Source organism: Arachis hypogaea, chromosome 17 (assembly GCF_003086295.3).
Source record: "Arachis hypogaea cultivar Tifrunner chromosome 17, arahy.Tifrunner.gnm2.J5K5, whole genome shotgun sequence".
In the NCBI taxonomy this organism is placed as follows: Eukaryota; Viridiplantae; Streptophyta; class Magnoliopsida; order Fabales; family Fabaceae; genus Arachis; species Arachis hypogaea.
Genome location: NC_092052.1, coordinates 87,754,199 through 87,774,121, shown reverse-complemented (window position 1 = coordinate 87,774,121; position 19,923 = coordinate 87,754,199). Strand labels below are relative to the sequence as shown.

The window sequence follows — 19,923 nt, the reverse complement described above, 5'->3', positions numbered from 1 at the left end:
TGTTTTGCATATTGTATTTTCTATCAGTATGAGTTTCTAAACCTCCTAGGTTGAGGGGAGCATCCCTGCTGAGTTTTATGGATTAAAAAAAGTATTACTGTTTCTCTTTAGTCTGTGTTTGATTCTCTATTCTAAGATGTATATTCGTTCTTCATCAATATGAATGTATTGAACTGGTATAAGATTATCACATTCTACATGGGTTATGAGTGCGTCTTTCATCGGACAATGATGAACCACTAGCTTGATTATACATCTCTCAGACGGCTAATCCACGACTTCGTTAGGGACTTCTCAAGACATCAGTTCAGCTGATTTACGGGGAGATTAGGGTCTCTGTGGTAGAGGCTAGAATCCAATGGCACAGTATCCTCTGATCCGGAAGATTTGACCTTGTCTGTGGCATTTTAAGTTGGATCATCAAAGAGAATGAACTGCAGGAGCTTCACCCTTAATCAGAATGGATCCGCACTAACCTTGGGGTTCAGATCTAGAGGAGTATTGGTGGCTGCTCAAACCAGCGTCAATCACATACATCCTTCCATAGAAGGAATCATTCACACTTGAAGAAGACAGTAATACTATAGTTAATCTAGAAGGACAAAGTAACTCCAAACCTTAACCAACTCCTTATCACTATTTACATTCATCTAAGTTTTAAGATTATCATTATAATTCCATCTTCCAAATCCAAATCAACAACTCTTAATTCGCCCGACTAAGACCTGCAACATAACCATAGCTTGCTTCAAATGACAATCCTCATGGGATCGACCATGACTCACTCAGGTATTACTTGGACGACCCAGTGCATTTGCTGGTTCAGTTGTACGAAGCGTGGGGATTCGACAGCAATTTCCCCTGCATTCCCAATTCCATTCTTAAACTGTAACACTCTTTTTCGTTGCTCTGCTTCCCAATTTTATTTCTCTACTATATTTTGTTTTGAATACAATAATATATGCTTCTATTTAGTACGGCCGTCTGTATCCTGAACCTCTGATGTCACCGCTACAAAGGTAATTAGAATGGGCGTGGTTATCGCTGTCCTTGTTGCCTCGAGAGAACGGAGGCTACTGTTGCTGTTAACTCGAAATAAGTGGGTTTGTCACGTTTGATTCCCGAGTTCGGTTAATCAAGGTAGGGGATTTATTTCAAAATTAAATATTTTAATTTATGAATGCAATGAAGTTTAATGAGTAACTGCAAATAATTTATAAATGTCTTGTTCGATTAATTGATAAAAATTTACGAAATTGAGATTGTTGGTGATTGTGAATCTAATTGAATGTGATGGAATCACAATTAATTTTGTGTTATTTATTAAATTGGTTGAATTTGGTGATGAAATTGGTTGATTTATGAGAATTGGTTGAATTGTGGTCGTGGATGGTGATTAATTTGATATTGTTTTTTAAATTGAAATATCATGAGTTAATTATTGAAAAACTATTGTTTTGATAATTGATGAATTGAGTTTAGGTAATGATTGTGAACGTAACTGGTTTTGTTGTTGTGAGTGATTTATTGACAAGATTAATTTTGGGTTTGAGGCTGTAATTGGTATTGGATTTCTGATTTTGATGGAATTGTTAAAAATTCTGATTTTATATGATTATGCTGAATTGGTTGAGTTGTGGCTGTATTCTGATTATTGAGAATAAGTGCTTGCTGTTGATTTTATTTATCTGATATATCAGAATGGCCGTGAAACTAACTTACGATTGGTTGGAATTGGTTTTGAAGGTTGTTAATGTTGATTCATGATTAATTAGAATTAAGTTTGAGAACTGTTAAAAGATTGAAGTTTGATTACTGAATTATTTTCTTGAAATGTGATTTTTTTTTCAAAATAAAATAGTAACTTTGCTAATAGATAAATGGCTTTAAAATAACCAGAATTATGAAGGTTGATTTTTGGAATACTAGTTGATTATGTTTAATTTTGAAAAGATTCTATGATATGCGAAAATTTGTTATGAATTGATAAGAATGGAGTTCGGTTGATAGATTATGTGGGATTTACAGAGTATGGTTGAATTATTAATTATTATGAATTGTGAATTCCACTTGATTAAGAATCTTCTGTTGGATAATTGTTGAGAAAAGGGCTGGTGATTTGTTGAGAAAGAGGGAACCCGTAAGGGTGGCTAAGTCTGAGTTTTAGGGGATGTGCTGCCGAAATTTTATAAAATCTTAAGGCTTTGTTGAAATGTTATTTAAAAGATTTGGATTTGGGAAAATTATATTATTTGATTTTAATTTATTAAGAAAAGAAATGAACTATGTTTTGAGTTTTATTTATTGAGAAAAATATCATGTTTAAGCTGGATTTTATTACAAAAATGATTTTGTTTTGAGTTGATTAAATAAGTATAGAATGAATAATGTCTTGAGTTTTATTTATTCAAGAAAAGAAATAAGAGCAAAACAACTAATAAAGAGAAAAGAGTAATTAGATCAGAGTAAAGAGACAAAGAGAAAATAGTAACATAATAAAGAGAATAGAGAACAAGTAGATGGCCTGTTAAAAGGTGATTTATTGCATTAAAGTAATTCTAGAGATATTTGTATGTTCATCTGTTGCATTGAAGCAGTCAGATAGATGGTGGTACGACCACTAAGAAAGCTTTCCTAGGATACCTAGCTATAATACTATGCTGTAAGACAAAGGTTACTTACAGAGGTATTGAGATCAGTGTACTTTTGTAAAACAAAGGGTGCTTGTAGTGAGTGTGATGTACTCCTGTAAGACAAAGGTTGCTTACAGTGACTCTGTTGGGCGTACATCGGCTAATAAGTGCCACCCTGCAAGACAAAGGTTGCTTGTAGTGGGTATTGCCAACAGGAAAGCCCTATCCAGACAGAGGTTGCTGGGTATCGTCGGGAGCGGGTTAGTAACCGACAGATGAGCTCATTACCTACACTAGGACTAGACATGCATCATCCTTGTTTATGCATATGCATTTGATTGTGAATCCTTGTAATACTTCTCTGTGATTGTGCTGTTTGTCTTATTGTGACTTGCTTGTATATTGAATTGAATCTCTTGCTTGTGCTATTGGTTTGTGAATTTATTAACGTGATTAAGAAGTGACGTTGTGATTGAGAATTAATTATGTGGCTAAGAGATGGTTAATATGACTAGTTTTATAATTAGAATTTGTTTTGTGATTTGAGATTCTAAAACAGGTAATTAATTAACTAAAGTAAAACTAAGAGTATTTTCAAAAGGTTTGATAAGAATGTAGTTTTCTTGGGTATGATAATTATTCGCATTTTATTCATTACTTTTACGGCATTCTCATTCCCTACTGATAACGTGTGGTTTGTTCTCACCCCAAAATATTCCACCCTTTCAGTGTCACAGGTTTGAAGATTCAGTATGAAGCTGCAGATGATTAGTAGATTTACTTATGATTCCTGATGCTTTTATAGAGTTTCATCGCCTTTGTTGCTTTGGTTTTTATTTTATCCAGAGGGATAGGTATTGTATTCGAGTTTTATTTTGAATTTATTTGTATAGCATTTATTATTATTAGTAAATATATGATTACTATCGCTTGGAGATCTTTGATATATGATTTTAATTAACAAAAACAATTTTCTAGAATTTTCTTAAAAATTGAAACGCGATATCGAACTAAAGTCTCAATATTAAATAATTAATAAGGAAAATAGGTTTGTAACGCCTCACTTTTAGTACGATCATGACGTACAGAAAGTTGGGTCGTTACATTAATTGAATTTGAATGAATTGAATGAGATAGAGGTGCCCGGGTAAGAGGCGGTGGCAATGACCACTCACTCTGGGTATATGTTAAAGAAGTATGGAGATGTTGAGAATGTATGGAAAATGAATTAATGAATTATTGATTATGAATGAATTAGAATAATAATGTAAATAAACTTGAACTTGAATTTGATTGTGATATGTCTATGGGTAAGGCGCAGTGGTGTTATCCACTTATTCCGGGTAAAAGGCAAGGTTGCCAGGTAAGATGCAGTGGTGTTATCCAATTGATCGGGTTAAGAGTTCGAAGCTCTGGGTAAGTTGCAAGGGTGGAATTTTACCACCGCTTGCTCCGGGTTGAGAACTGTAACACCACCTGGTTAAGAGGCAGGGTGAAGTTGTCCCCTGTTCCGAGTACGCGGGTAAGATGCAAGGGTTGCGGCATTGTCCCACTTGCTCTGTGTTTGATGTTCTGTCCATGGTTAACTACCAGGACATGTTGGGCTGGCTAAGTAATCGACATTTGATATCAACAACCATAGGACAGGCTTACATCATGTGCACTAGCTTGTTTTCTTTGGTTTGCATTCTTGGGTTTGCCTAATTGATATTCATGTTGTTTTATTTGTTGTATCTGTAAACTACCTATGTTTTCTTTGTCTCCTTGCTTTTCTATGTTATTCCACTGCAGATGGATGTTTTGGAGGAAAGTAGATGATGGAGGGCTAGGTTAAGGTTTTGGTTAATTTTAGTAATCCTTAGAAAACCACTCTTGTTTATGGATACTATTTTAAGTCTTTAAGTTTTATAATCTAAGTGTCAAAGTTCTAGGATTGTCTCTGGCATTCCCGAGACCTTATATATTATCTATGTGGGCACCTTTACCATGATGAGAACCTCCGGTTCTCATACCATATATATGTTGTTGTTTTCATATGCAAATTGAGAGACACCTCGGTAAGCGTCTGAAGTTCATTCTGCAAGCGAATTGTTTATTTGGGACTCTGTATTTTGGGCTTATGCTTTATATTCTGTAGTTAGATTGTCCTCTGTAAGTATAATTTTATTTTGGGGTTTTGTATATTGGGATGCGAAATTGTGATCATCAATGGCGCCATCAACATGGTACGCTCAATTGTAATCTCAACTCTTTATCACAACTTCGCACAACTAACCAGCAAGTGCACTGGGTCGTCCAAGTAATAAACCTTACGTGAGTAAGGGTCGATCCCACGGAGATTGTTGGTATGAAGCAAGCTATGGTCATCTTATAAATCTCAGTCAGGCGGATTCAAATGGTTATGGAGGATGTATGATTAAAAGATAAATAAAACATAAAATAAAGATAGAGATACTTATGTAATTCATTGGTGAGAATTTCAGATAAGCGTATGAAGATGCTTTGTCCCTTCCGTCTCTCTGCTTTCCTACTGTCTTCATCCAATCCTTCTTACTCCTTTCCATGGCAAGCTTTATGTTGGGCATCACCGTTGTCAATGGCTACAAACCCGTCCTCTCAGTGAAAATGTTCAACGCACTCTGTCACAGCACGGCTATTCATCTGTCGGTTCTCGATCATGTCGGAATAGAATCCTGTGATTCTTTTGCGTCTGACACTAACGCCCCACAATCACGAGTTTGAAGCTCGTCACAGTCATTCAATCCTTGAATCCTACTCAGAATACCACAGACAAGGTTTAGACCTTCTGGATTCTCAAGAATGCCGCCATCAATTCTAGCTTTTACCACGAAGATTCTGATTAAGGAATCCAAGAGATAAACACTCAATCGAAGGTAGAACGGAGGTGGTTGTCAGGCACACGTTCATAGGTGAGAATGATGATGAGTGTCATGGATCATCACATTCATCAAGTTGAAGAACAAGTGATATCTTAGAACAAGAACAAGCTGAATTGAATAGAAGAACAATAGTAATTGCATTGATACTCGAGGTACAGCAGAGCTCCACACCTTAATCTATGGTGTGTAGAAACTCCACCGTTCAAAATTCATAAGAACATGGTCTAGGCATCGCCATGAGGCCAGCCCCAAAACGTGATCTAAGCTAGCATAGAACTACTCAAAGATTCCTCTCTAAATACAATAGCAAAAGGTCCTATTTATAGAGAACTAGTAGCTTAGGGTTTACAAAAAATGAGTAAATGACGTAAATATCCACTTCTGGGCCCACTTAGTGTGTGCTTGGGCTGAGCATTGAAGCATTTTCGTATGTAGAGACTTTTTCTAGAGTTAAACGCTAGCTTTTGTGCCAGTTTGGGCGTTTAACTCCCACTTTGGTGCCAGTTTCGGCGTTTAACGCTGGGAATTCTTGAGCTGACTTTGAACGCTGGTTTGGGCCATCAAATCTCGGGCAAAGTATGGACTATTATATATTGCTGGAAAGCCCAGGATGTCTACTTTTCAACGCAAATGAGAGCGCGCCAATTGGGCTTCTGTAGCTACAGAAAATCCACTTTGAGTGCAGAGAGGTCAGAATCCAACAGCATATGCAGTCCTTTTTAGCCTCTGAATCAGATTTTTGCTCAGGTCCCTCAATTTCAGCCAGAAAATACCTGAAATCACAGAAAAATACACAAACTCATAGTAAAGTCCAGAAAAGTGAATTTTAAATAAAAACTAATAAAAATATAATAAAAACTAACTAAAACATGCTAAAAGCATACTAAAAACAATGTCAGAAAGCGTATAAATTATCCGCTCATCACAACACCAAACTTAAATTGTTGCTTGCCCCCAAGAAACTGAAAATAAAATAGGATAAAAAGAAGAGAATATTTAGTGAATTCCGAAGACATCTATGAAGATCAGTATTAATTAGATGAGCGGGGCTTTTAGCTTTTTGCTTCTGAACAGTTTTGGCATCTCACTTTATCCTTTGAAGTTCAGAATGATTGGCATCTATAGGAACTCAGAATCCAGATAGTGTTACTGACTCTCCTAGTTAAATATGTTGATTCTTGAACACAGCTACTTTATGAGTCTTGGCCGTGGCCCTAAGCACTTTGTTTTCCAGTATTACCACCGGATACATAAATGTCACAGACACATAACTGGGTGAACCTTTTTAGATTGTGACTCAGCTTTGCTAGAGTCCCCAATTAGAGGTGTCCAGGGTTCTTAAGCACACTCTTCTTTTTGCTTTGGACCTCGACTTTAACCGCTCAGTCTCAAGTTTTCACTTGACACCTTCACGCCACAAGCACATGGTTAGGGACAGCTTGTTTTAGCCGCTTAGGCCAGGATTTTATTCCTGTGGGCCCTCCTATCCACTGATGCTCAAAGCCTTGGATCCTTTTTATCACCCTTGCCTTTTGGTTTAAAGGGGTATTGGCTTTTTCTGCTTGCTTTTTCTCTTTTTTTTCGCATATATCTTTTTTTTTCTGCAAGCTTTTCACTGCTTTTTCTTGCTTCAAGAATCAATTTTATGATTTTTCAGATCATCAGATAACATTTCTCCTTTTCCTTTCATTCTTTCAAGAGCCAACAATTTTAACATTCATAAACAATCAAATTAAAAAATATGCACTGTTCAAGCATTCATTCCGAAAAACAATAGCATTGCCACCACATCAAGATAATTAAACTGTTTTAAAATTTGAAATTCATGCACTTCTTTTTCTTTTTCAATTAAAAACATTTTTGCATTTAAGAAAGGTGATGGATTCATAGGACACTCATAGCTTTAAGGCATAGACACTAAGACACTAATGATCATAAGACACAAACATAGATAAACATAAGCATAAAAAATTCGAAAAATAGGAAAGTAAAGAACAAGGAAATTAAAGAACGGGTCTACCTTAGTGATGGCGGCTTGTTCTTCCTCTTGAAGATCTTATGGAGTTCTTGAGCTCCTCAATGTCTCTTCCTTGCCTTTGTTGCTCCTCTCTCATGATTCTTTGATCTTCTCTAATTTCATGGAGGAGGATGGAATGTTCTTGGTGCTCCACCCTTAGTTGTCCCATGTTGGAACTCAATTCTCCTAGGGAGGTGTTGATTTGCTGCCAATAGTTTTGTGGAGGAAGATGCATCCCTTGAGGTATCTCAGGGATTTCATGATGAGGAATTTCCTCATGCTCTTGATGAGGTTCTCTTGTTTGCTCCATCCTTTTCTTAGTGATGGGTTTGTCCTCATCAATGAGAATGTCTCCCTCTATGTCAATTCCAACCGAATTGCAAAGGTGACAAATGAGACGAGGGAAGGCTAACCTTGCCAAAGGAGAGGACTTGTCCGCCACCTTGTAGAGTTCTTGGGATATAACCTCATGAACTTCCACTTTCTCTCCAATCATGATGCTATGTATCATGATAGTCCGGTCTATAGTAGCTGTGGACCGGTTGCTAGTGGGAATGATTGAACGTTGGATAAACTCCAACCATCCCCTAGCCACGGGCTTGAGGTCATGCCTTCTTAAATGAACCGGCTTTCCTCTTGAATCTCTCTTCCATTGAGCGCCCTCTTCACAAATGTCTATGAGGACTTGGTCCAACCTTTGATCAAAGTTGACCCTTCTAGTGTAGGGGTGTTCATCTCCTTGCATCATGGGCAAGTTGAATGCCAACCTTACATTTTCCGGACTAAAATCTAAGCGTTTCCCCCGAACCATTGTAAGCCAATTCTTTGGGTCCGGGTTCACACTTTGATCATGGTTCTTGGTGATCCATGCATTGGCATAGAACTCTTGAACCATTAAGATCCCGACTTGTTGAATGGGGTTGGTGAGAACTTCCCAACCTCTTCTTCGGATCTCATGTCGGATTTCCGAATATTCTCTCTGTTTGAGTTTGAAGGGGACCTCGGGAATCACCTTATTCATGGCCACAACTTCATAGAAGTGGTCTTGATGCACCCTTGAGATGAATCTCTCCATCTCCCATGACTCGGAGGTGGAAGCTTTTGCCTTTCCTTTCCTCTTTCTAGAGGTTTCTCCGGCCTTAGGTGCCATAAATGGTTATGGAAAAACAAAAAGCAATGCTTTTACCACACCAAACTTAGAAGGTTTGCTCGTCGTCGAGCAAAAGAAGAAAGAGAAGAGTAGAAGAAGAAGAAAAATGGAGGAGATGGAGGAGGCTTTGTGGTTCAGCCAAGGAGGAGAAGTGGTGTTGAGGTTGTGTGAAAATGAAGGAGTGAATATGGGTTTATATAGGAGTTGAGAGGGGTGTAGGGTTCGGCTAGTATGGGTGGGTTTGGGAGGGAAAGTGGTTTGAATTTGGATGGTGAGGTAGGTAGGGTTTTATGAAGGATGGATGTGAGTGGTGAAGAGAATGGTAGGATTTGATAGGTGAGGGGTTTTTGGGGAAGAGGTATTGAGGTGATTGGTGAATAGGTGAAGAAGAGAGAGAGTGGTGGGGTAGGTGGGGATCCTGTGGGGTCCACAGATACTGAGGTGTCAAGGATAGCTCATCCCTGCACTGAGTGGCGTGCAAAAATGCCCTTTCTGCCAATTCTGGCATTAAACGCTGGGCTGTTGCCCTTTTCTGGAGTTTAACGCCAGCTCCTTGCCCATTCCTGGCGTTAAACGCCAGTCTGGTGCCCCTTTCTGGCGTTAAACGCCCAGAATGGTGCCAGACTGGGCGTTAAACGCCCATTTGCTGCCCTTACTGGCGTTTAAATGCCAGCAAGCTTTTCCTCCAGGGTGTGCTATTTTTTTCTCTGTTTTTCATTCTGTTTTTGCTTTTTCAATTGTTTTTGTGACTTCACATGATCATCAACCTATAGAAAACATAAAATTACAATGGAAAATAGATAGATATAACATTAGGTTGCCTCCCAACAAGCGCTTCTTTAATGTCAGTAGCTTGACAGTGGGCTCTCATGGAGCCTCACAGATGTTCAGAGCAATGTTGGAACCTCCCAACACCAAACTTAGAGTTTGAATGTGGGGGTTCAACACCAAACTTAGAGTTTGGTTGTGGCCTCCCAACACCAAACTTAGAGTTTGACTGTGGGGGCTCTGTTTGACTCTGTTTTGAGAGAAGCTCTTCATGCTTCCTCTCCATGGTTACAGAGGGATATCCTTGAGCCTTAAACACAAGGGATTCTTCATTCACTTGAATGATCAATTCTCCTCTGTCAACATCAATCACAGCTTTTGTTGTGGCTAGGAAGGGTCTGCCAAGGATGATAGATTCATCCATGCACTTCCCAGTCTCTAGGACTATGAAATCAGCAGGGATGTAGTGGTCTCCAACCTTTACCAAGACATCCTCTACAAGTCCATAAGCTTGTTTTCTTGAATTGTCTGCCATCTCTAGTGAGATTCTTGTAGCTTGTACCTCAAGGATCCCTAGCTTCTCCATTACAGAGAGAGGCATGAGGTTTACACTTGACCCTAGGTCACACAAAGCCTTCTCAAAGGTCATGGTGCCTATGGTACAAGGTATTGAGAACTTCCCAGGATCCTGTCTCTTTTGAGGTAGTCTCTGCCTAGTCAAGTCATCCAGTTCTTTGGTGAGTAATGGGGGTTCATCCTCCCAAGTCTCATTACGAAATAACTTGTCATTTAGCTTCATGATTGCTCCAAGGTACTTAGCAACTTGCTCTTCAGTAACATCTTCATCCTCATCAGAGGAAGAATACTCTTCAGAGCTCATGAATGGCAGAAGTAAATCCAATGGAATCTCTATGATCTCATTATGAGCCTCAGATTCCCATGGTTCCTCATTAGGGAACTGATTGGAGGCCAGTGGACGTCCATTGAGGTCTTCCTCAGTGGCGATCACTGCCTCTTCCCCCTCTCCAAATTCGGCCATGTTGATTGTGTTTATGGCCTTGCACTCTCCTTTTGGGTTTTCTTCTGTATTGCTTGGAAGAGTACTAGGAGGGAGTTCAGTAACTTGTTCAGCTGACCCACTTGTGCCTCCAAATTTCTAATGGAGGACCTTGTTTCAGTCATGAAACTTTGAGTGGTTTTAATTAGATCAGAGACCATGGTTGCTAAGTCAGAGTGGTTCTGCTTAGAGTTCTCTGTCTGCTACTGAGAAGATGATAGAAAAGGCTTGCCATTGCTAAACCTGTTTCTTCCACCATTGTTGTTGTTGAAGCCTTGTTGAGGCCTCTGTTGGTCCTTCCATGAGAGATTTGGATGGTTTCTCCATGAAGGATTGTAGGTGTTTCCATAGGGTTCACCCATGTAATTCACCTCTTCCATTGATGGGTTCTCAGGATCATAGGCTTCTTCTTCAGATGAAGCGTCCTTAGTACTGCCTGGTGCAGCTTGCATTCCAGACAGACTTTGAGAAATCATATTGACTTGCTGAGTCAATATTTTGTTTTGAGCCAATATGGCATTCAGAGTATCAATCTCAAGAACTCCTTTCTTCTGACTTGTCCCATTATTCACAGGATTCCTCTCAGAAGTGTACATGAATTGGTTATTTGCAACCATTTCAATGAGTTCCTGAGCTTCTGCAGGCGTCTTCTTCAGATGAAGAGATCCTCCAGCAGAGCTGTCCAATGACATCTTGGACAGTTCAGACAGACCATCATAGAAGATACCTATGATGCTCCATTCAGAAAGCATGTCAGAAGGACACTTTCTGATCAATTGTTTGTATCTTTCCCAAGCTTCATAGAGGGATTCACCTTCCTTCTGTCTGAAGGTTTGGACTTCCACTCTAAGCTTACTCAATTTTTGAGGTGGAAAGTACTTTGCCAAGAAGGCATTGACTAGCTTTTCCCAAGAGTTCAGGCTTTCCTTAGGTTGTGAATCCAACCATATCCTAGCTCTGTCTCTTACAGCAAAAGGGAATAGCATAAGTCTATAGACCTCAGGGTCAACCCCATTGGTCTTGACAGTGTCACAAATTTGCAAGAATTCAGCTAAAAACTGATGAGGATCTTCTAATGGAAGTCCATGAAACTTGCAATTCTGTTGCATCAGAGAAACTAATTGAGGCTTAAGCTCAAAGTTGTTTGCTCCAATGGCAGGGATAGAGATGCTTCTCCCATAGAAGTTGGGAGTAGGTGCAGTAAAGTCACCCAGCACCTTCCTTGCATTGTTGGCATTGTTGTTGTTTTCGGCTGCCATATCTTCTTCTAGTTTGAAGATTTCTGTTAGGTCCTCTTCAGAGAGTTGTGGCTTCGCTTCTCTTAGCTTTCGCTTCAAGGTCCTTTCAGGTTCAGGGTCAGCCTCAACAAGAATACCTTTGTCTTTGCTCCTGCTCATATGAAAGAGAAGAGAACAAGAAAGTATGGAATCCTCTATGTCACAGTATAGAGATTCCTTGAGGTGTCAGAGGAAAAGAAGAATAGAAGGAAGAGGTAGAAAGAGAAGAATTCGAACTTATCAAGAGGGATAGAGTTCAAATTATTGATAGTGGAGGAGTGTTAGTCCTTAAATAGAAGGATGTGAGAAGAGAGGAAGAATTTTCGAAATTAAAGTAAAAGATTTTGAAATAATTTTTAAAAATTGAAGAATGATTTTCGAAAATTAGAGTTGGGAAAGAGATAAAGTAATTTTTGAAAAAGATTTTGAAATTAGAAATCAAAAAGATATGATTGAAAATTTAATTTTGAAAAAGATGTGATTAAGAAGATATGATTGAAAAGATATGATTGAAAAACAATTTAAAAAAAAAGATTTGATTTTTAAAATTAATGACTTGGCTAATAAGAAATTTAAAAGATATGATTCAGACATTAAACCTTTCTTAATAGAAAAGGCAACACACTTGAAAGTTTTGAATCAAATCATTAATTGTTAGCAAGTATTTTTGAAAATGGAAAGAAATTGATTTTGAAAATATATGATTGAAAAGATACGATTTGAAAAAGATTTGATTTTGAAAAATTATGAAAACTTGAAAAAAATGTGCATTAAAAACAAAATCTTCCCTCTTGTGTCATCTTGGCGTTAAACGCCCAGAATGGTATCCATTCTGGCATTTAACGCCCAAAATGCTACCCTTTTGGGCGTTAAACGCCCAGCCAGGTACCCTGGCTGGCGTTTAAACGTCAGTTTTCCTTCTTCACTGGGCGTTTTGAACACCCAGCTTTTTCTGTGTGATTCCTCTGCTGTATGTTCTGAATCTTCAATTTTCTGTATTACTGACTTGAAAAGACACAATTTTAAAAATTTTTTAATTTTTAATGATGAGAAATGATCAAAATGCAACTAAACATGAAAACTAAATTCAAATAAACAATGCATGCAAGACACCAAACTTAGAAGTTTGTATACTAAGGACTATAACAATATGAAAATGCATGTGAAAAACAACAAACACACACGACAAGAGAATTTAAAGATCAGAGCAAGGAAATCATCAAGAACTTCTTGAAGATCAATGAAGAACATAATGCATGTAACTTTCGAAAATTAGAAGAATAAAGACATGCAATTGACACCAAACTTAAAATGAGACACTAGACTCAAACAAGAAACATAAAATATTTTTGATTTTATGATTTTAAAAATTTTTTTTGTGGTTTTCGAAAATTATATAGAAAAGAAAATAAAGAGAATCAAAACTTTTAATAAGAATTCCAGGAATCATTGCAACGCTAGTCTAAGACTCCGGTCCAGGAATTAGACATGGCTTACTAGCCAGCCAAGCTTTCAATGAAAGCTCTGGTCCAAAACACTAAACATGGCCAATGGCCAGCCAAGCTTTAGCAGATCATTGCTAACAATAGCAAAATTGATAGAACTCAACAAGCTCTTGTGATGATAAGTTGAAACCTCGGTCCAATAAGATTAGACATGGCTTCACAACTAGCCAGACTTCAACAAATCATCATGAAACTCTAGAATTTATTCTTAAAAACTTTGAAGAACAAAATAGAAAATCTTTTTGTATTTTTTGAAATTTTTTTTCAAAAAATAAAAAGGAAAAGTACCTAATCTAAGCAACAAGATGAACCGTCAGTTGTCCAAACTCAAACAATCCCCGGCAACGGTGCCAAAAACTTGGTGTTGTTGCCGGAAACAAATGTGAAACTATTGTTCGTTCATTCCCTGGCAACGGAGCCAAAAACTTGGTATGCGAAATTGTGATCATCAATGGCGCCATCAACATGGTACGCTCAATTGTAATCTAAACTCTTTATCACAACTTCGCACAACTAACCAGCAAGTGCACTGGGTCGTCCAAGTAATAAACCTTACGTGAGTAAGGGTCGATCCCACGGAGATTGTTGGTATGAAGCAAGCTATGGTCATCTTATTAATCTCAGTCAGGCGGATTCAAATGGTTATGGAGGATGAATGATTAAAAGATAAATAAAACATAAAATAAAGATAGAGATATGATGAGCGGATAATTTATACGCTTTTTGACATTGTTTTTAGTATGTTTTTAGTAGGATCTAGTTACTTTTAGGGATGTTTTCATTAGTTTTTATGTTAAATTCACATTTCTGGACTTTACTATGAGTTTGTGTGTTTTTCTGTGATTTCAGGTATTTTCTGGCTGAAATTGAGGGACTTGAGCAGAAATCAGATTCAGAGGTTGAAGAAGGACTGCTGATGCTGTTGGATTCTGACCTCCCTGCACTCAAAGTGGAATTTCTGGAGCTACAGAACTCGAAATGGCGCGCTTCCAATTGCATTAGAAAGTAGACATCCAGGGATTTCCAGCAATATATAATAGTCCATACTTTGGCCAAGAATTGACGACGTAAACTGGCGTTCAACACCAGCCTTCTGCCCAAATCTGGCGTCCAGCGCCAGAAAAGGATCCAAAACCAGAGTTGAACGCCCAAACTGGCACAAAAACTGGCGTTCAACTCCACAAATGGCCTCTGCACGTGCTACACTTAAGCTCAGCCAAAACACACACCAAGTGGGCCTAGGAAGTGGATTTATGCATCAATTACTTACTCATGTAAATCCTAGTAGCTAGTTTATTATAAATAGGACCCTTTACTGGTCTTTTTGACCATCTTTGGTCTCAGTTTTTCATCTTTGGATTACCTTATGATCCTTTGATCACGTTTTAGGGGGCTAGCCATCTCGGCCATGCCTGGACCTTCATTTATGTATTTTTAACGGTAGAGTTTCTATACTCCATAGATTAAGGTGTGGAGCTCTGCTGTTCCTCAAAGATTAATGCAAAGTACTACTGTTTTCTATTCAATTCTTCTTATTTCGCTTCTAAGATATCCATTCGCACCCAAGAACGTGATGAAGGTGATGATTATGTGTGACGCTCATCATCCTTCTCCCTTATGAACGCGTGCCTGACAAACACTTCCGTTCTACATGAATTAAGCTAGAATGAATATCTCTTAGATCTCCTAACCAGAATCTTCGTGGCGTAAGCTAGAATGATGGCGGCATTCAAGAGAATCCGGAAGGTCTAAACCTTGTCTGTGGTATTCCGAGTAGGATTCAATGATTGAATGACTATGACGAGCTCGTAACTCGCGATTGCAAGGCGTTAGTGACAGACGCAAAAGGATAGTAAATCCTATTCCAGCATGATCGAGAACCAACAGATGAATAGCCGTGCCGTGACAGGGTGCGTGAGCATATTATTCACTGAGAGGATAAGATGAAGCCATTGACAAGGGTGATGCCTCCAGACGATTAGCCGTGCCGTGACAGGGCATTGGATCATTTTCCCGAGAGATGACCGAAAGTAGCCATTGACAGTGGTGATGTATCACATAAAGCCAGCCATGGAAAGGAGTAAGACTGATTGGATGAAGATAGCAGGAAAGCAGAGGTTCAGAGGAACGAAAAGCATCTCCATTCGCTTATCTGAAATTCCTACCAATGAATTACATAAGTATCTCTATCCCTATTTTATTATATAATATTCGAAAACACCATTATCACTTTATATCTGCCTGACTGAGATTTACAAGGTGACCATAGCTTGCTTCATACCAACAATCTCTGTGGGATTCGACCCTTACTCACGTAAGGTATTACTTGGACGACCCAGTGCACTTGCTGGTTAGTTGTATCGAAGTTGTGACAATCATGAATTAAGATCAGAGCACCAAGCTTTGGAGCCATTACCAGGATTTGTTCGAGCCTGGAGATCACAATTTCGTGCACCAAGTTTTTGGCGCCGTTGCCAGGGATTGTTCGAGTTTAGACAACTGACGGTTCATCTTGTTGCTCAGATTGGGTAACTTTCTTTTCGTTTTCTTTTCAAAAATCTTTCAAAAATATTTTCAAAAAAATTTTTCTTGTTTTCGAAAAAAATAAAAATGTTTTCAAAAATTTATTCAAAATTTTTAAGAATGAATTCTAGTGTTTTCATGAAGCATGTGAAGCCTGGCTGGCTGTAAAGCCATGTCTAAATTCTTTTGGACTGAGGCTTGCAATTTGTTATCAAAGAGCAATATACTCTCGTGTTAAAGGCTAAAGCTTGGCTGGCCATTGGCCATGTCTAGTGTTTTGGACTGGAGCTTTCATTGAAAGCTTGGCTGGCTAGTGAGCCATGTCTAATTCCTGGACTGAAGCTTTAGACTAAAAATGCAAGATTCCTGGAATTCATATTAAAAATTTTGGAATCCTTATTTTTCTTTTTCATATTATTTTCGAAAAAAATCCAAAAAAATTAGAAAATCATAAAAATCAAAAATATTTTCTGTTTCTTGTTTGAGTCTTGAGTCATATCATAAGTTTGGTGTCACTTGCATATGCATCTAGCATTTTTCGAAAATATCATGCATTCATAGTGTTCTTCATGATCTTCAAGTTGTTCTTGGTAAGTCTTCTTGTTTGATCTTGATGAATTTTTGTTTTGTGTCTTTTCATGTTTATCATATGCATTCTTGAATTCTTAGTGCGTAAGCATTAAAGAATTCTAAGTTTGGTGTCTTGCATGTTTTCTTTGCATTAAAAATTTTTCAAAAATATGTTCTTGATGTTCATCATGACATTCATAGTGTTCTTGGTGTTCATCTTGACATTCATAGCATTCTTGCATGCATTCATTGTTTTGATCTAAAAATTTCATGCATTGCATCCTTTTAGTGTTTTTCTCTTGCATCATAAAAATTCAAAAATCAAAAAAATATCTTTCCCTTTTTCTCTCATCAAATTCGAAAATTTGGATTGACTTTTTCAAAAATTTTTAAAATCAAATTGTTTCTTATGAGTCAAATCAAATTTTCAATTTGAAAATCTTATCTTTTTCAAAATCTTTTTCAAAAATCAAATCTTTTTCAAAATTCTTAGTTATTTTCGAAAATTCCAAAAATATTTTTCAAAAATCTTTTTCTTATTTTTATATCAAATTTTCGAAAATAACATAATCAATTAATGTTTTGATTCAAAAATTTGAAGTTTGTTACTTGCTTTTTAAGAAAGATTCAAACTTTAAGTTCTAGAATCATATCTTGTGATTTCTTATGAATCAAGTCATTAATTGTGATTTTAAAAATCAAATCTTTTTCAAAACTAATTTCAAACATATCTTTTCAAAAATATCTTCTTATCTTATCTTTTTCAAAAATATCTTTTCAAAATATCTTTTCTAACTTCCTAACTTCTTATCTTTTCAAAAATTGTTTCAACTAACTAACTAACTTTTTGTTTGTTTCTTAACTTTTTCAAAACTACCTAACTAATTCTCTCTCTCTCTAATTTTCGAAAATATCTCCCCTCTTTTTCAAAAATTTCTTTTTTATTAACTAATTATTTTTATTTTTAAATTTTAAAAATTTTTCGAAAATATCTAACATTTTTCAAAAACCATTTTTCAAAAATCACTAACTCTTTTTCAAAATAATTTTCGAAAACTATACCTCCCCCATCCTATTCTATTTATTCATTCATATCCTAACATCTCATCTCACATCTCTTCCATCCGTACAGTTGTGCTTCTTCCTTTACATCACATTCTTTGTCTCCCCCTCTTTTCTTCCACTCACAAAGGGATCCCTATACTGTGGTATAAAGGATCTCTATTATTATTATTATTTTTCTGTGCCTTCTTCTTTGTCATATGAGCAGGAGCAAGGATAAGAACATTCTTGTGGAAGCAGATCCAGAACCTGAAAGGACTCTGAAGAGAAAATTAAGAAAAGCTAAAATACAACAATCCAGAGATAACCTTTCAGAAATTTTTGAACAGGAAGAGAATATGGCAGCCGGAAATAATAATAATGTAAGGAAGATGCTTGGTGACTTTACTGCACCTAATTCCAATCTACATGGAAGAAGCATCTCCATTTCTGCCATTGGAGCAAACAACTTTGAGCTGAAACCTCAATTAGTTTCTCTGATGCAGTAGAACTGCAAGTTTCATGGACTTCCATCTGAAGATCCTTTTCAGTTCTTAACTGAATTATTGCAGATATGTGATACTGTTAAGACTAATGGAGTAGATCCTGAAGTCTACAGGCTCATGCTTTTCCCCTTTGCTGTAAGAGACAGAGCTAGATTATGGTTGGATTCTCAACCCAAAGACAGCCTGAACTCTTGGGATAAGCTGGTCACGGCTTTCTTAGCCAAGTACTTTCCTCCTCAAAAGCTGAGCAAGCTTAGAGCTGATGTTCAAACCTTCAGACAGAAAGAAGGTGAATCCCTCTATGAAGCTTGGGAAAGATACAAACAGTTGACCAAAAAGTGTCCTTCTGACATGCTTTCAGAATGGACCATCCTGGATATATTCTATGATGGTTTATCTGAGCTATCAAAGATGTCACTGGACACCTCTGCAGGTGGATCCATTCACCTAAAGAAAACGCCTGCAGAAGCTCAAGAACTCATTGACATGGTTGCTAATAACCAGTTCATGTACACTTCTGAAAGGAATCCTGTAAGCAATGGGACGCCTATGAAGAAGGGAGTTCTTGAAGTTGATACTCTGAATGCCATATTGGCTCAGAACAAAATATTGACTCAGCAAGTCAATATGATCTCTCAGAGTCTGCATGGAATGCAAGCTGCATCCAACAGTACTCAAGAGGCATCTTCTGAAGAAGAAGCCTATGATCCTGAGAACCCTGCAATAGCAGAGGTAAATTACTTAGGTGAACCTTATGGAAATACCTATAACTCAACATGGAGAAATCATCCAAATTTCTCATGGAAGGATCAAAAGCCCCAACAAGGCTTTAATAATGGTGGAAGAAACAGGTTTAGCAATAGCAAGCCTTTTCCATCATCAACTCAGTAACAGACAGAGAACTCTGAACAAAATGCTTCTAACTTAGCAAATTTAGTCTCTGATCTATCTAAGGCCACAGTAAGTTTCATGAATGAAACAAGGTCTTCCATTAGAAATCTGGAAGCACAAGTGGGCCAGCTGAGTAAAAGGATCACTGAAATCCCTTCTAGTACTCTCCCAAGCAATACAGAAGAGAACCCAAAAGGAGAGTGCAAGGCCATTGACATAAGCGCCATGGCCGAACCTGTGAGGAGAGGAGAGGACGTGAATCCCAAGGAGGAAGACCTCCTGGGACGTCCAGTGATCAATAAGGAGCTTCCCTCTGAGGAACCAAAGGAATCTGAGACTCATCTAGAGACCATAGAGATTCCATTGAACCTCCTTATGCCCTTCATGAGCTCTGATGAGTATTCCTCTTCTGAAGAGAATGAGGATGTCACTGAAGAGCAAACTGCCAAGTTTCTTGGTGCAATCATGAAGCTGAATGCCAAATTGTTTGGCATTGATGCTTGGGAAGTTTAACCTCCCTTTTTCATCAATGAACTAAGTGATCTGGATCAACTGACATTGCCTCAGAAGAGACAGGATCCTGGAAAGTTCATAATACCCTGTACCATAGGCACCATGATCTTTAAGGCTCTGTGTGACCTTGGTTCAGGAATAAACCTCATGCCCCTCTCTGTAATAGAGAAACTGGGAATCTATGGGGTGCAAGCTGCTAAAATCTCACTAGAGATGGCAGACAGCTCAAGAAAATAGGCTTATGGACAAGTAGAAGATGTATTAGTAAAGGTTGAGGGCCTTTACATCCCTGCTGATTTCATAGTCCTGGATACTGGAAAGGAAGAGGATGAATCCATCATCCTAGGAAGACCTTTCCTGGCCACAGTAAGAGCTGTGATTGATGTTGACAGAGGTGAAATAGTCCTTCAATGGAATGAGAACTCCCTTGTATTCAAAACTCAAGGATCTCCCTCTGCAACCATGGAGAGGAAGCTTGAAAAGCTTCTCTCAGAGCAGAGTCAACCAGAGCCCCCACAGTCAAACTCTAAGTTTGGTGTTGGGAGGCCACAACCAAACTCTAAGTTTGGTGT

The 19,923-nt window shown here is 37.9% G+C and overlaps 2 non-coding genes across 2 annotated transcripts; one reads left to right on the top strand and one right to left on the bottom strand.

The window, feature by feature from the left end:
* The first annotated feature begins 11,271 nt into the window (after positions 1–11,271).
* LOC112768020 (small nucleolar RNA R71) lies at positions 11,272–11,379 on the top strand. Its single transcript, XR_003185459.1, has one exon. It is a non-coding gene; the product is annotated as a small nucleolar RNA R71 (small nucleolar RNA).
* Positions 11,380–18,196: 6,817 nt separating this feature from the next.
* Positions 18,197–18,304, bottom strand: LOC112767650 (small nucleolar RNA R71). Its single transcript, XR_003185092.1, has one exon. It is a non-coding gene; the product is annotated as a small nucleolar RNA R71 (small nucleolar RNA).
* Between the last annotated feature and the right edge of the window lie 1,619 nt (positions 18,305–19,923).